Here is an 11,388-nt window from a genome sequence, read left to right as displayed (position 1 = left end):
CCCCATGGGTGATTTACTGTCCTCAGGCTTGCTTTGAAACCTTTTTTGTTTTGTCATCTTCAGTATTAATAAATGGAGACAGACACAGCACAGGTCCCACTCACCGCACAATCCCAGGTCCAGGCAATGGATCTGGGACCCCTAGCCCACCAGCTTACCAGTGGCTGTGGTAGTGGCCTCGGGGCACCCTGCCAGGACAGCTGCAGGGACACCCTCCAAGCGCGTCTTGGCACTGCAACTATCCCGCCATTATACACCCACTGATAGGGCAGCCTCCTGGGACGCTACTCCCAGGTTCGGGCCCCTCTCTAATGGGCGGAAGCGGCAGCCTGGGAACCGCAATGCCCTGTACCCTCTAGCACAGGCCCGAGCCCCATCTCGCCCTGGACCCATGATCTATGCCGGCGGAACCCCCGCCACGCCTCCCCCCAGAAGTCCGCCACTAGGTAGCGGGGGCAAAGTTTTCTGGCCGCATGCCCTTGCTGGCGCCAACCCCTGTAACGTAGTGGGATACGTTGTGTGAAATGTAAAGTGCATGTGGTGTAGTGCATAGATAGTTAGAGGAAATGTTTGGGAGAGTATGCTGGTCTACTCTCCATGTTACTGTCACACTGAAAAGGTCAGCAAAGGGGGATGGTTAGATAGCTAGTGAAACAGGAGCTCCAGCTCTCCCTATCACCAGCATTCCCATTCCCCTCGGGAGTACTACCCTGTTCGGCCCGTGCTACGGCCTCCTCCTACAGGAAGAAATCAGTAGGACTGAAGTTGTGGAAGCAATGAGGAAAGTTAAATTGGGGATAGCACCAGGAATTGATGGAGTGTGTGGTGAAATGCTGAAGCATGGGGGAGAGATAGTAGTAGAATGGATGTGAAAGATGTGCAGATTGGCCTGGGAGGAAGGTAGAGTCCTGGAGGATTGGAAGTCAGGTATAATTATTTCCTTGTACAAAGGAAAAGGGGAAAAAGAAGTGTGTGGTAATCATCGGGGCATTTGTCTTCTTAGTATAATAGGAAAAGTGTATGGTAGGATACTTATTGACAGAGTTAGAGAAAGAACAGAGGAATTCGTTGGAGAAGAACAGGGAGGCTTTAGGAAGGGAAAAGGTTGTGTAGATCAGATATTCATTCTTAGATTTTTAGTGGAAAAGTTTCTAGAGAAAGGAAAGAAGTTGTATGCGGCTTTCATGGATTTGGAGAAAGCATATGACAGGGTGGATAGACAAGGATTGTGGAAAGTATTAAGAATATATGGAGTAAATGGGAAGTTGTTGAATGCTGTGAACAGTATGTATGATGGTGCTAAGGCTGCAGTGCGTGTGGATGGTGAACTGAGTAAATTTTTCTCTTTGATGGTAGGGTTGAAACAGCGATGCGTCATGTCTCCATGGTTGTTCAATCTGTACATAGATGGGGTAATAAAAGAGGTAAGTTAGTGGATATTGGAGTGGCCCTGGTTAGAGAGGATAGTGTTTGGAAACTCCCTGTACTGTTGTTTGCAGATGATACTGTGTTGTTGAATGAAGACGAAGGGGAGCTGCAAGGCTTGGTGGATGAGTTTGGGAGAGTGTGTAAGAAACGGAATCTAAAGGTGAATGTAGGGAAGAGTAAAGTGATGGTCTTTGAGAGAGGCGAAGTCATTGAATGTACAGCGAGGTTGGATGGTGCGGAAATGGAAAATGTGAGTACGTTTAAGTACTTGCGTAGTGTGATGAGTAAGGATGGAGGTTTGGAGGGTGAAGTGCTTGAAAGGGTACAGCAGGGAAGAAAGGTTGCTGGTTCCTTGAATGCAGTGATAAGAAACAGGGAAGTGAGCATGGAAGTGAAAAAGATACTACATGACAGTATTGTGATACCAACTCTTACATATGGAAGCGAAGCTTGGACGTTGTTGGAAGGACACAAGTGAAGAGTGAGAGCAGTGGAAATGAGCTATTTAAGAGGAGCCTGTGGAGTCACATGGAGAGACAGGCTGACAAATGAGGATATAAAGGAGAGTTGTGGTGTGGATGTGGATGTGATAGGAAGCATTATGAGGAATACACTGAGGTGGTTTGGCCATGTGGAGAGGATGGAGGGTGAAAGACTGATAAAGAGAGTGTATGTGAGTGAGGTGGAGGGGGGAGAGGGAAGGGGAGGCCGAGGATGAGATGGAGGGATGGGGTGGAGAGGTATATGAGAGAGAGGGGTGTGAGTTGGGAGCAGGGCAGTGAAATGGAGAGGGACAGGGCGACATGGAGGCGATTTGTTTGTGGCCACCCCGAACGGTATTGAGGCGTCTGGCAATAGATAGATTGATAGACAGACAAGCCAAATGGTGTCCTGTAAGCCAGGAAACCATTTACAATGCTGGGTGGTAACCATATAACCAAATCATATGTGCTCCCTACATGTCAACAAGTGGGTTGGTGGAGGGTTAATGCTCCTCCCCGTACAACAAATAACTCAAAGTCAAATGGCCACCCCTTACAGGACTGTAGTGTCTGGCAATAGACAGACAGAAGAAACCTTTAAAAAAAAAAAAAAAAAAAAAAAAAAAAAAAAAAACTAGTACAGTAGTTTTATAAGAGTATGGCAACTCTGCACCTATAATAACTTCATTCCAACCCCTGGCAGTGTTTAGAGTGATTCAGATGTTTGTATTTTGTTTGATACATGTTCTTTATGGAATCTATCCAATGATATCTTGCTAAATGCTTGAACACGGACATTTATTCATATAACAAACTATTTTTTTTCCAGCAACTGGCTCAACCATTATTCAGTGACAGTCGTCTGCTCTACGGGAAATGATTGACACTATACTCTTTGCTACAAAGGATGGTATACAGGAAGACTTCAATCATGAGGCAACACAACAGTGTCCAAGTAGCAGATCAACACTGGTACATAATGGTTTGCTACTGTTCAAACATTATGAAAATCCCCTCCCCCCTCCCACCCCAACCCCAGAAAAGATACACTATCTATCTATCTATCTATAGCCTGACACCCAAATCCCGCAAAGGATGGCCACAGACAAAATGCCTCCACGTCCACCATTTGACTACGCTCCCCACAACTCACCCTTCCCTCCCTCATATAGCTCACAACTCCATCCCTCCTCATCATCATCGGTCTTCCCCTCCCTCTCCCTCCTCACACCTCACTTACATACACCCTCTTAGTCAGTTTTTCATTCTCCATTCTCTCCACATGTCCAAACCACCTAACTTTCCCTAATCTTCTCAACCACATCCATATCCACCCCACAACGTTCCTTCACTTCTTCATTTGTCAACCTGTCCCTCCACACTCCACATGCTCCTCTCAAGTAACTCATTTCCACTGCTCTCACTCATGACATGTTCCCCTCTAGCAAAGGTCCATGCCTCACTTCCATATGTCAGGGTGGGGATCACAATACAGGTAACTCGCACGGAACATGAGGGTTTCGTTCCTACCGTGCCGTGTTAGGTGCGAAATCGCGTATATTTAAACTACTCCGTATTTTGCTCCCTAGACCCCCCAAATGTGTTGTTTTGCTGTTATCTGTCACTAGAAAGCACTTTAAGTGGTTAGAAGGTTTATTTAATGTTATAACTCACAAATACAGTACTCCTGAGCAAAACTTCAACACACAAATACTGTACGTAAACACAAGGAAACATTCCGACGCCGATCATAGGTAATAAATTAGGTTAACTGGTACCAGTGCTTTAACTTACAAGTACATACCAGAACAGTACATATTTAACTTAGAAATGCAGTACTGTGATATCGAATGATTTCAGTACATAATCTGTTAGGAATGGCTGAAAAAAAAAAAAAAAATGTTTTGAATACATTTTCACCTTTTTGATATATGTTTATGGTAGTTTCGAGTTATTTTTTACGTTATCGTTGTGCCCATGCTTGGAAAAGGGAGCGAAAGAGTTGAATTTTCAGTCCTAAATGAGAAAACTGCACGTCCTCCAAGGCTAGACTCTGCCACGGGAGAATAAAGTGGAGGGTCAGTCCGATTAGCAATAAGGAAGTTGTGTCACAACTTCCAGCTCCCACACCACGAGAATGGCTAAAAATAGAATCGTAATGCAGTTTCAGAACTAACAATAAGTCTAATTATTACGAATACAGATACAAAGCAGAAATAAATACGTTTACAGACAGGGAAAACGTATTTCTTCCGTCATAACATGTTCATCTTTCTCAATCATTTTACGTCCATCTTTATCATTTTACCTTGTTATTTTCGCAATATATATTGCTGTCTCGTAAACAGGGTGGTTGTTTGTGTTTTGCAAGGGAGGAAAAAGGTTGTATTTTCTGTCTGGGTCGAGATAATGGGTGTAACTATGTGTGGTTAGGCATGGCCACGAGCGAAAAAATCGTACATCCACTCATCACGATAGCCGGTGGTGAACTGACAGATGATACATGAGACGGTGAAGTCAAGGTCATGTCCCAGATTTTCGTTCACTTCCCGAAAGTTTTCACAGTTTTCTACAAGTTGCAAACCATTACAGCAAACCTGAGCAAATAGGTAAAGATACCAAGACAAAAATGTATTTTTCTCTTATTATAAGTCTTTAACGAACAAACAAAAAAAAGGCAATATTCCGACGCCGATCATGGGTAATCATATAAATCAGGTTAACTGGTTACAAGGCTTTATTTAATGCTTTAATTGCTTACAAGTACATACCAGAACAGTAAATATTTAACTTACAAATACAGTACTGTAGAAAAGCAGTACAGTAAGAGTTTAACGAACAAACAAAAAAGGCAATATTCCGACGCCGATCATGGGTAATCATATAATTCGGGTTATCTGGTTACAAGGCTTTATTTAATTATTTAACTTTATTTAAGTGCTTACAAGTACAGGACATACGAGAACAGTAAATATTTAACTTACAAATACTGAACAGCACTGTGGAAAAAACGAACAAATAAAAAAGGCAATATTCTGACGCCTATCAGGCAAACTGGTTATAAGACTTTATTTCTTGCTTTAACGTTATTTAATAGTACTTTAAGTTGCACATAAACTTACCAGAACAGTACAGTACTGTAAATATTTAACTTACAAATATTGTGCTACTGTACTCGGGAATATCTCACTCACTGAATAATTTCCCGCCTAGATCGTCACGTAATCAAAACAAACCGCGCGCTGCGGTGACGTTCGAGGATTTGATCTTTCAAAGGCCTCTCCTGCGATAATTTGTAGTTTTCATAATGGTTTTTTAATCTTACGTTGTCTTATATGTATCCCAGCCCTTACCGTGTATAATTGCGAGCGCGTTCCGTGAGATCGTGTTCCATGCGAGTTACCTGTACTATCATACAGTGACTTCTTAACTCCCATACTCACCTCCCTTTTTCTCATCACTAGGGCCAACAGCCTTCATTCCCTGCTGTACCCTTTCAAGCACTTCATCCCCAAAATTTTCATCCTTACTCATCACACTACCCAAGTACAGTACTTCAATGCACTCACATTCTCCATATCCTCACCATCCAACTTCACTGTGCATTCTGTGACTTCATTCCTCTCAAACACCATAACTTTACACTTGTTTACATTACCTTTCAGATTCCTCTTCCTACACACTGTCCCAAATTCATTCACCAAACCTTGCAACTCTCATTCATTTTTACCTAACAATACTGTATCATAAGCAAACAGCAACACCAGAATCTTCCACATCTCACCCTCATGCATTACAGCCACTCCCACATTCACTGCCCTACCTTGCACCTCCTTTACAACCCCATCCATGTATATATTAAACAGCCATGGAGACATCACACAACATTGTTTCAGTCCCACATTGAGATCAAAGAACTCATTCAGCTCACCATTCACTCGCACCATAGCCCTAGCTCCTTTGTACATACTCTTCACAGTACTCAACTATTTCTCTTCCACTCCATATATTCTTCATACCTTCCACAAACCTTGCCTATCTATTCCGTCATAAGCCTTCTCCAAGTCCATGCAGGCAGCATACACTTTTTTTCCCTTCTCTAGATACTTCTCCACTAAACATCTTGGAACAAATATCTGATCTACACATCCTTTTCCCTTCCTAAATCCCCCTTGTTCTTCTCCAGCTAGCTCCTCTGTTATGTGCCTAACCCTGTCAATGAGTATTCTACCATATATTCTTCCAGTCACACTAAGAAGGCAAATACCACATACTTCTCTCTCCCCTTTTCCTTTGTATAAAGGAACAGTTATACCTGATTTCCAGTCCTCTGGAACCCTTCCCTCTTCCCAAGCCAATCTACACAACTTCCACATCCACTCCACAACAATCTCACCCCCATACCTAAGCATTTCACCACACACTCCATCAATTCCTGGGGCCCTTCCCACACTACAGGTAATACCAATATACTCACACACACACACACATTTTTTTTTTTTTTTTAATGCAAGAAAGAAGGAACCAAAGACCAGGAGCCCACAAACCATTCCTTAAAAAAAAAAAATACAAAAAAAAAAAAATACAAAAGACAGCCAAATTCAAGATCCGTTAATTTCGAGATGCCTGGACACACTGAGTTTGAAAGACTGAAGATAAATAGGAAGCAGGAAATACAGACAGAGGGAGACAGTTCCAGAGTTGACCTGTTGCATAAATGAAGAACTGGGAGTAATGGTTAACTCTTGTATTAGACAGCTGGACAGAAAAGGGATGAGAGTTTGTTGCTAGACGGGTGCTACGCTCCTGTCGTAGAGGTGGACGGATGCAAGCAGAGAGTTCAGAGGAGCGGTGACCATGGAAGTAACGATAGAAATGAGATACAGATGCAACAGTGCAGTGAAGAGACAGAGGTTGAAGGGAGCCAGTAAGTGGAGGAGAGTTGATAAGATGAAAAGCCTTTGACTCCACCCTACTGAGAACAGCAGAATGTGGGGAACCCCTCCACACATGAGAGTTATACTCTAAACAGGGGCGAATAAAACCCGTGTACAAAGTCAACCACTCTGCAGGGGTAAAGAAGGTAAGGAGTCCCAGTGGGGCCCAGTATCCTCCTACATCTCCACAAGACAACCACTTCGGCACTAACACCAACCATCCATATTGAATACATGCTAGGGCTGTCTCATACAGGACTGGTGTACTGGTATTAGCAGAGGTACTTTTATGACATGTCGGTGGATCATCTGGTAGATCAGAAAAGTCTGCTTTTTGTGAAATTCAAATCCTGAAACTGTTCCTGCCCCAGCCAGGATTTGAACCTGGCTCTGTTATGACTGCAGGCCACCTCTCTGCTGATTCTGCCACCACCTCCGCCATCTTTAATGTAATAAGACACAGTTTAAATTCAATTCTCTCCTTTACTGGTAACCAATGCAGCTCGATTAGGAACAGGGTAGTCAAGGTTCATGGGGGGAGACCAAAGATAAACCGTGCTGCCCTGTTCAACATAGACTGAACTTTTGTTAGTACGGTATATTATTTGGAAGACCAGTCCACAGTGAATTACAATAATCGATACGAAACAGGACCACTGCATGGACCAATGTTAAGAGGTAATGTCTCTTCAGGAATTTTCTCACAAAGTACAGATTTCTGATATCCAAGTTACACCCTCTGACAACTTGATTAATAATTTCTTTGTAATTTAACTTTGAATTAAAATAAACACCCAGGTAGTGTGTAAGAAGTGGTTTTCTCACTGGCCTGTGGCTGGTATAACCAAGTTCATGGACTCTTCAAGAAACAGTGCGACTGAGACCTCACCAAACACTTCCCGGCTGATCTCCTTAAGCCTTCTTGCAGTCACATGAGGATTAGACTCCACTGCACGTTTGAGCACATAAACAGACCTCGGGAAAGTTTTCCTGGGCCTACCAGACCGTGGTTTCTTTGTAGGAATTGCACCACTGTTTTCCACTCTGTAAAGGGCACACCACTTCCGCACTGTCGACCTTGCCACACCAACCAAATCACTAGTTTCCTTCTTGGGGTGGCCTCCTTCAGAGCAATACAGTAACCTGTGATATTGTTTCAGTCAATAATTCCCAGGTAGGGGCCATATTCAAGTACCAAAAGCTAAAACACAGCGGTTCACTAGGTAAAGGAATGGCGCAATAAGAGAGCTGGCGCTGAGTTCCCCTCTCTCTTGCAGCCCACAGGCAACCAAGGCACCAGGCAACCACCGCGCAGTATTGCCTCGGGATGCCGTGACGTCATGTTATCACCCAAAACTTCTGTCTAAATTTCTTCAACCACAAAAGCACCATTCTTTTTTTGTCACAAGTTTGCGGCACCTTGATATGGGCGTCCAATACTTTTGTCGAGTACTGTATATATATATATATATACACACACACACAAGGTGCTACCCAAAAGTTCCAGTATTATGAATATTGTTGGAAAATAAGTTACCTTTCCTCCTAGTTCTCATTCGCCTTCGAAGTAGTCCTCTTGGGCATGTATATAGTGGTTCCAGAGTTTTTTCCACGAGTCCATGCATCCCTGGAAGGCTTCAAGGCTTCAGGTGTGATGGTCTTGACCACCGCCTGCAATTCCGTCTGGATCTCTTCAATCGAGTCAAATCAACGCCCTTTCAGTTTTAATTTCAGATTGGGAAACAGGAAAAAGTCGCAGGGGGAAAAGTCTGGCGAATAGGGTGGGTGGGGAATGACTACCATGTTAGTGGAAGCCAGGAACTGCCAGACAACAATTGATGTGTGGGTGGGGGCATTGTCATGATGCAGGACCCTGTCCTTGCTCTTCCACTGTTCTGGACGTTTGTGGCGGATGTTCTCCCTCAGACGTTGCAAAACTTCACAGTAAAACTTTTCACTGACAGACTGACCAGGTGGGGTGAATTCCTTGTGAAAAATCCCTTGGATATCGAAGAAAACGATCAACACTGACTTGACATTGATGCAAACATGACGCACTTTTTTCGTCCTTCCTTGAACCGCTTGAATCAGGAAAATGTTCTGCTTTGGGACATGGCATGGTCATCAAAGGCTTGTTGAAGCAACTGCTGAGTTTCTGCAGACGTCTGGTTGATCTTGAAGCAGAACTTGATGCAAGTTCTTTGTTCCATGAGGTCTGCCATTGCAAAACCTCCAAACCGCCTACACACCACAATACAAAAGTAAGCACAGCTCGACAATTTGTCCACTCACAGACACAGCCAGGGCCACACTGACACACAAGGGGTGCTGCCGACTCCTCCTAGCGGCAAAAGGCAAAACTGCAAATGGTTGGCTCCCTCTGTTCAAATTACTGGAACTTTTGGGTAGCATCTTGTATATATACCATATACTGTATATACACTCAACCCCCTGCTATCGCGCCTAATTGGTCACAGCAAACGCGCGTGATAGCTGAATACGCGATAGCTGAACTGAACAATCAATGGGAAAATTTCTAATTGGTTTTCCTGTGGCCCATTTTTCTAACTTTTAACCACTTTATGCCTGCAATTTCCTGCCAATCTCTCCTCCAACATGAAATAAACCATTATTATATTAATAATAACAGTATAATGAATAAATAAACAACATAAAAGGCCATCAAACTATTAAAAGGATTAAGACTTGGGTGGTTTGATGGGTTCTGAGGCTTGGGAGTGACTTAATTGCCGCCAGATCTCTATAGCTGTCTCCATGATTTCTTAGTGTCCACAGCTAAAGGGGATATCACACGGTACATCAAATCAGGAACGGCTGAGGAAGATTTAACTGGAACAAAACTTGCAAGCTATCACACACGTTCCTCATATTGTTGCCAGAGCCCCGTCTCAGTTGTAAACATGTGATTACTTTATCGACATCACAGTTTTCTCGGCATAGGAAATATTAACTCTTTATATGGGTTTCAAAACAATTGATATTTATTCAAAAATACAGTATTAACAAGACTTCAGTGTTAGGCTAAATTTCAATGCCGTAGTACGATATATTCTTTTGAGTCGAATGGGTTTTGTTCACAGTTTTCCCCGTCATATCCTCGGGAGGAATCTGTTCAGATGCATTCCAAATGCCCGTGGTATCGTCGGCAATTTTACCACGTTACCATTCCGATTAATCATCGTATCCTCGGCAAATCTCATATGAAGTGCCGAGTGAATAAGTTTCGCTTAGCCTGTCTTCAAATTCGACGCGTGACAGCAGTCTTGGGGTGCGTGATAGCATGTATGGTTGTGCATTTGATGTGTGCGCGATAGCAGATAAACGCGATAGCTGAAAGCGCGAGAGCAGGGGGTTGAGTGTATGTATATGTGTGCATATATATATATATATATATATATATATAGATAGATAGATAGATAAATATATATATATATATATATATAGATAGATAGATACATAGATAAATATATATATATATACATATATATATATATATATATATATATATATATATATATATATTTTAAATAACAGAACGGAGGAAGGAAAAACAAATATATATATATATATATATATATATATATATATATATATATATATATATATATATATATATATATATATATACTGATATATATATATATATATATATATATATATATATATATATATACTATATATATATATATATATATATATATATATATATATATATATATATATATATATATATATATGAGATTTGATTATTGTAGTGAATATATAATACAGTAGAGTACTGCAATGGTAGTAAAAACAGTTGGTGACATCACAGTGAAAAAAAACACACTGGTGCGATCCAGACTACTGATATATCGGAAAAAGTCCAGGATAGCAGGGGGAGGTCTGGATGTCTCTTTAATTGGATTTTCACTTTTTTCAGGCTGGCTTGGGCCCCAATTAGTCTGTTATAGTGAGGCTGTATTGTATATGTGTACAGTAGGGTCTCACCAATAATGACTTCAACAATAATGTTTTTGGCGATAATGTTAAGTTAGAACAGATACAGTAATACCCTGATACACGATACCCCTAGATGCGATACCCCAGCTTAGCGATGGGACTATAAATACCACTGTACGCCATTAGACGATGGCAGTGCCCCGGTTTAAAGATGGGCCCTCTGATGTCGCATCTACAGGCGATAGGCCGAAACTTTGAATCACACGTGTTCCCTCAACCAGCTGAGCCCGCCCGCCTCCCAGGATGCACAGAAATGCTTGCACAGCCCCCACGGTCATCGCTCACCCCACACTCACCCATATCGTTCTTCTCGCACCGGCCGTCTCAGAGTGAGAAACTCTCTTACACTTGCCCACCACACATCATGTTGCACCACCAACGTTAGGTAGTCGCTATCGTAGTGCATCGTAACTGAGTATGAGCAGTGCCATGATTAGAGCAGTAATACAAATCGTGTGTGGGGTGTGATTTTGTGTGTTTTTTGGCCTAAATAAGTGTGATCATGTCTGATAAGGGTG

This window comes from Coenobita brevimanus, chromosome 61 (assembly GCF_032717465.1).
Source record: "Coenobita brevimanus isolate Jiangsu-jjx chromosome 61, ASM3271746v2, whole genome shotgun sequence".
Taxonomy (NCBI): Eukaryota; Metazoa; Arthropoda; class Malacostraca; order Decapoda; family Coenobitidae; genus Coenobita; species Coenobita brevimanus.
This window is presented reverse-complemented; position numbering follows the sequence as displayed.